This window comes from Nicotiana sylvestris, chromosome 2 (assembly GCF_000393655.2).
Source record: "Nicotiana sylvestris chromosome 2, ASM39365v2, whole genome shotgun sequence".
In the NCBI taxonomy this organism is placed as follows: domain Eukaryota; kingdom Viridiplantae; phylum Streptophyta; class Magnoliopsida; order Solanales; family Solanaceae; genus Nicotiana; species Nicotiana sylvestris.
Window position 1 is genome coordinate 99,150,435 of NC_091058.1, and position 7,105 is coordinate 99,157,539.

Genomic DNA, 7,105 nt, shown 5'->3' on the forward strand with positions numbered 1-7,105 from the left:
GATAAATACAGAGTTCGAACTAAAACTATTGGGTTTGGCGAACCCACTCGTAACACTCTAGCTCCGCCCCTGGTTACGATCACGATCATTAACAAGAAAGTGTAGAAATTGCAACAATATTTTAGCAACAACAATTATTTTATTGCTAAATACTAGTAATTGGCAACAACTTTGTTTAGTTTTTGGTACATAATAAAAATTTTACCAATAAGTTTTTTCTTATTGCTAAATATTTTGATCTTGTCACCCTATTTGTGTGGTATTATAATAAACTTAAAATATTAAGTAAATTGGCAATAATATGTTTCCGTTGTTGGCCAATATTTCTATTATTGACAAAATATCTAATTTTCTCAATAACTTATTTGGTTTCTGCCCTATAATCATTTTTCATTTTTTCACAAAAAGCTTAGGCGACAAAATGTTCCTCGTTTTCCTCTTTTGGCCTAACCCCTCCTTTTTTTGTTCCAAACTTCCCAAATTTCAATGCTTCAGAGCTACTAAGTAGGACAGGAACGATAATCGGCCTTCCCTCAATCGACATTAGGGTTTGAAATGGTAAGCTTCTTCAACTCTCTCCAGTTACAGTCATTCAAGCTTAGGGTGTTGATTTCTCATGTAAACATACAGAGCTTAGGACTTTCCGCAATTTGAATGCGTCGTCCCTGGAGACAAGAACTTAATGACTTAGAATGCTAGATCTGAGAATTCTCAGAATAAATCATCTATTTAATATCAAAATTAATATTTCCAATATGCGTTTCAATATAAAAAGGACCGACTTTTTTCAAAGTATAAGTAGGCTGCGACATAAACTGCTTTGGAGGGTATCAAAAAAATGATAGAGCTTCGCGGTATAGATCCCTTTGACGCCATTTTCACGATAGTCATGTTTCTCTTTTCCTTCAAGTGAGATTCCTTTCTACTTTCATCAATACTCCTAGTATATTATTCTCTTGACTAGTTATCTTGTTCAATTAAATTCTTCCAGTGCTCCATTAGAGGGTTACCATTCCATCAAACCAAAAATTAGGGCTTGAAACTCTAAGCTAGTTTTATTTAAGTTTCAGTTGTTCTACTGGTAGGTTACATTTTGGAGAATAACAAGTTCTGTCCTAATTCTCATGGGTACACTCCCTCCGTTAGCATATGCAATACGAGTTTCAGTATATTAGAGTAATGTTTGGAGGTTGATGACTTGTTTCCAAGTTGGTCTTTGCTCTTTGATCGTGTTTATATGTTTCTAATACCCTACTAGATTCATCTTCAATGACATATTTATTGGGAAGAGTAAGGATTTAGTGACACTCTCAGGAACTCTATTAGAGGTAAGCTCTAAATATGAACTTGGAGATGAATTCCTATTCAGATTCGTATAGAAGTTGATCAAATTGTTGTAGAACATTGGCAGTACATAATATTGGTCTTTGATTCATTTCTTTGAAGTTTCTTTATTTCTTCATTTCAAATGTATTCTGAAAGCTCTTTAGTGGACTATCTTAGTACTTCGGTTTAAGCAATGTCCAAAACTATTTTCCTTACTTGTGGTATAGATAATATTACAAGAATGCTTGTATCTTGTGTTGTGCAGTATTATAAGTATAAACATACATGTTCGACATCTATGTTGGTATGGAAAACCTAAGGTTATGCATTTCTTGGTAACAAAAAGCATAGTTTACTTTTAATGGTCTCTTGTGTATGGTGATGCGGATTTTCAAGTTAATGTCCTTGGATGATGCAGTCATCTGGTGTAGAATTTTATTTTCCCACCAAATTCTCTGAATTTAGGCAACTTCTATTGAACTTGACAAGCTTTTGTTTGGGACACATAAAAGTGAATGAAGTTCTTATTGTAGAGATGTAGACCTTCTGCCACCTTTGTTCACCTTGTGTAGCTAATTTCAATGTATTAAAATTGAAGTCAAATAGGTCCAATTGAATTCTGTTAAAATTTTATATCCCACTCGATAAAGCACTTTAGTATTGTTTATCTATCTGCTATGTCATTTTTTTAATCTGAAAGTTCCTTTATGTTTTCGTGAATTCCAGTATATCTTGTGATGTTTGTTTATGGAACTGACCTATGGACATATTGAGAATGAATGTGATTAGTAAATTTGTTATCAGCTTCCAACTACTGTTGATTTCCATTTTCTAATCGTTATGTTGTTCTTTATTATCAGCTTCCAACAAATCTGTTTTCTTGTTCAACACTTTGGGGTCAACTGCCACCTAATTTTTTCAACTCTCGAGTAAATCAGGTATATTTAATACAACTTACCATTTTATAGATTATTGTATTTAATTTGATATAATATCCATGATTGAAGGATTGATTAGATTTTATAAATATATAATCATCAAATAATTGCTAAATACATGTAGTTGCTATTATAAGTAGAAGAGAAGGCATAGAAATAGCACTGAAATATTTCCAATGCCTTTAAAACTGATAACTGTTGTAAGGGATCAACAAAATTCTATTTCTTTTTCTTTCTCCTAATTTTGAAAGCTGGATGTGTTCATATGTCTTTTTGACCTTCGGATTGATGGAAATAATTTAGCTATTTTCACTTAGAAAGAAAAAGAAAAAAAATGATGAAACCCAACTAAAACTACATTTGCTACATCTTTAGTGACAGGCTCTTTGTGTTTTGCTCATTTGATGTTTGGATACAAAGAATAGAGTTGGTAAAATCTGAAACTGTCTTCCTGAAATTACAGTGAACCCTTGGGACAGTAAATAAGAATTGAAATGTTAGGTATTAACATTATAGACAACATCATTCACGGACTAGTATAATATTTCAATGGTGTCATGCATAAATGAGTCAGGAAAGAAGACTTGAATTCACAAGCAATTGCCTGCTAGCTTCTTGATAGAAAAGGCCATTTGACTGCTTAATATGTGTTATCTTAATCACAGGTGTATGTTACACAAGTGAGTGCCTTTTGTTTTCTGAAACTTCTATCTTCTTTTTTTCTATCAGTGAATTGAATGAACGAGGATAAAAATAATACTATATATAATTGCTCTTTTAATTCATGTCAGGTTTGATTCTAATATGAGAAAGCCTACAAAGATTACCTTTCATTCTTATAGTTAGTAGTTAAGAAAATATGGATAGAGTTTATGCTGCCAAATAGAGTAGTTTGTGGATGTAAATTGTGACGATATACTAAGAATTGGTAAACTTTCACTTGTGTTACAGTTGTAATGATAAAGTTCAATTGTAATTTAGAAATTACTACTAATATATATGATCCATATTTTTTTGCATTATAAATAGTATTTTGAATTGATTTTTTTTATAAATAGATGCAGATTCAACTTAAATCAAGGAAGGTTGTGCAAAAGCTAGATAAAGGTCTCAGAGAAATAAAGAAGTTTTTAGGAGAAAGATGATTTTAGAGATCCTAGTTGGTAAATGGACGTCAGTCAAGGCAATTCCATCAAAGAGAAAACAAGTGGAAGGAACTCACAAAAGAGAAATAAGTTACAACATTGATTAGATTGCATAGTACTTTTCAAGATAATCACATTTTTATTGTAGAACATATTAGTTCATCATAAATGCGACAAAAAATAGTCTTTGTCCCAAATTGCCTCATCAGTAATACAGTATTTTTTTTTACTATTGAATTATCTTTGTATTTTTTTGAGAATTGTAATGGTCACTAATCATGACGATTTATATTTACATTTTTGTTTTATCGCTAAAATTAATATTTTAGTGACGAGATGATACTTTTTACTACAAAATTGTAACCTTATTTATAAAAGCAAATATGTCGCTAAATTATACATTTAGGGACGAAATACTTTTTTGTCTATAAAAGGCATTTTTTAGTGACAGAATTGTGATTGTTCAACTGCAAAATATATATAACTTTAGAGACAATTTATGTTGTCACTAATGAAACTAAATAGTTAGTGACAAAGTAATTTCGTCAGCATTAATGACTTTTTTAGTGATGAAGGTGCACTTTTAACTACGATTTTTTATACTTTTTATGACGAACAAGTTTGTCATAAATACTATCACTTTGGGGACGAAAAAGAATTTCGTAGTTAATATAACTCTATTTAGCGAGGAAACATAAAGTTGTCTATGTATATTATTAGTGATGGTGTTTTATAGACGAAAGATTGAAAAAATTGTTTTTGTCACAAAAGGTCTTTTGTGACAAAATATGAATTTTAGGTGACAAAATAATTCATCATTGATAATCGAATTTGTTGTAGTGCTAGCTATCTCAGCATTCTTGGCCCCACTCTCCTGCACTAGAGCTCTGACTTTGCTATTTATAGGTGTCTTCTTGGATGAACCAGGTTCATTGTGAATGACAGTGACCTCATAGTCACAAGCAATCAAAAAGTTGATTCCAAAGTGATCCTTGCTTGTAGCCATTTTCCACTTCTTCAAAGGCACCTTACAACGATCAAGCACAGTAGTCAGAATAAACCCATAAGGAGTAGCATGGGCTTTGGAGCCATTGATAACCATATTCAGTAGCTTGATAATAAATGCAGGCCAGTTGATCTGCCTTCCACTTTCAAGACACTCCATTAACACCAAGTCCATATAGTTAGCAATGTGCCTTCTTTCCTGCCTAGGCAACAAACGCTTGTTGACAAATTCAAACAGAACTTTATATTGTGGCTTCATTTCACTCTTATGAACAACTTTGGCCTCATTCACTTCTGAGACATCACAGAATCTCCTGGTGATTGCAAGGGCAGTAGGAAGGGAGTCCAAACTTGGCCATCTTTGCCTTGTGTAGTCATCATATCCCTCATTATGGATGTCAAGAATCTCACTCATCTTCTCTGCATCAAAGGCCACTTGAACCCCTTTCACTTGGCTGGTAACTCTGCCATGCTTGACCTCTGCATTGGCCATGAATTCAATGATCTTATTCCTGGCCAACCTACCATCCAACTGAAGGACCATGTCCTTCCAGCGTTGAGTAGCTAAAGTATCAACCAATCGAACCATCCCTGGTTCCACCAAATCCTTCAGAAGTCTACCCTTCAAGAATTTTCTCTTGCCAAACTTGGCCAGCTTGTCTTGTTCATCATCAGATTCATTCTCTTCTTCACCACTCCATTCTTCCTCCCTAGTAATTCTAAATTGTTTGTTTTTCACTACAAACCTTGTCCTCTTGGCCAATGAAGGTTCAACAGTCTCAGATACAGATGAAGACTTCTTGGATGAAGTCTTGGTCTTTTTGGGCTTGGGGGTCTGAACCTCCACAGTTGTATGTTCCTCCTGATGGACCTGTTCCATCTCCTCAACATCAACAGCCTCAGAGGACTCTGCAACCTTTGCTTTTCCTTTATCCATCCTTTTCTTCTTGCTTTTAACCAAAGACTTTTGTAATTCACTCTCACTCTGTTTCACCATACTTCTTTTGGCTCTCCCCTTTGGCAAGGGAATTTTAGCAGTTGTTGGGGAATAAGCTTTTCTTTTCTTGGTATTCTTTGTAGTGCTGGGAACTTTAGGTGTTGGTGTTCTTCTTTTCTTGGGATTATAATTGGCACCTACTTTCTTCATAAGGTCTGCTAGGGTTTCTTCAATAGATGAACCGGGTTCATCCACATGAGAACTTAAATTTACCAAACCCTCAGCAGCTTCCCCTGATCCACTTCCCCTTGTTTTTTTGCCACTTTCTCCTACAATTTTATCCTCAGTCCTACAAATTGCTGGTCTAACCATCTCAGAGGTGGGTGACGAATCAACCACTTCTATCCTTGTTCCCCTCACATCACAGCTTGCACCATCACTCTCTTTTTCTTTTTCATTTTTATTTGAAAGAATTACGGCCCTTGTCACTTGTCCTAACAGCCCAATCGAAAATGGCCCAGATTTAAAGCTCTTATCCTATTTAGCCCATATTGTACATAACTTGAAAGAAACTTTTCACCCTTTAGCCCATTATTAAAGACATACTTTTAGGGTTTTTATTATTTTATTCTCTCTTCATTCCAGCACACAAAATTCTCTCTCACCACCTCTCGCTTCTTTCTTTCCAATCCACATAGATTCCCATCCTCTCTTAACCTAGACCCCGCTATTCCCCCTCCCCTACCACCTACGCAGTTCTGCCATCAATGGCTAGAAGAAGGCTCGGGCTCCTACTCCGTCATCCATGGTGGCAAGCAAAAGAATATTGAAGATTTTTGAAATTGGGTCTGAATCTTTGAAGTTTGAAACCTTAATTTCCAATGTCTGGTCGAGCTCCGAGGAGAAAAGATTGGAAGCTAAATCATTGATTCCCAAGTTATTGATTCGGAAGCTAAATCGGAAGTTTGAAACCATAATTTCCAAGTTATTGATTCCCGTGATATGCGTGTTGTCCTCCTTGAAGTCTCGAATCTAAAATTGGGTGTATCATATCTGTGCGTTGAATTCCAAATCATTGGCGTAAAATTGCTAACCTATAGACGAGTTGAATCATCCAATACCTTCTACTACAACTCGAGGCTTGGATAAAAATCATAACTATGTAGCAGTTTGTATAAACACTGTATAATAATGTATAATTGTGTATATGAATATACAAACACCTCTTATACACTATTATACATGTTTATACAAGTTATACAGTATTGTATAATTATGTATAAATGTGTATATTTATGTATAATGTTGTATAATTATATATTTTTCAGTTTATAAGGATGTATATACATTTTTAGTGTGTAAGAGGCCTCTACGGAAGTTTGACACTTCCTTCTCTTCTTCTTTTTTCGTGTATGTGCTGTATAAAAAAGTTTTGTACGCGTTGGAGGGATTCTACAATTCATTTACCAAGTTTTTATTTTTCTTTTATCATGTTGGATTGCTTCAGCAATTGCACATAATAGTGTATGAAAACAACTAGTTGTATAAAGAGGGAGCAATAACCGTAGTTGATTGTGTAAAATAAGCTGTCTTTCAGGAATTAGCCTATTATTTTTGGGCTATAGATTTGCAAAGTGGTATCTAGGCTATTATGTTGCAAGTCAGGTGTGTGAGTTGTATTTATGTGAAATTATCCCTTTTTATTTTTACCTCCCCTCCTTCTCAACTCAGGCATTTTCATATTTCTAACAGAC

General features: G+C 34.3%; 1 long non-coding RNA gene across 1 annotated transcript; it reads left to right on the top strand.

Annotated features, from left to right (window-relative positions):
- Window positions 1-421: 421 nt before the first annotated feature.
- On the top strand, window positions 422-3,606 carry LOC104222065 (uncharacterized). Its single transcript, XR_709865.2, has 3 exons — window positions 422-558; window positions 2,187-2,264; window positions 3,323-3,606. It is a non-coding gene; the product is annotated as an uncharacterized lncRNA (long non-coding RNA).
- Window positions 3,607-7,105: the final 3,499 nt, after the last annotated feature.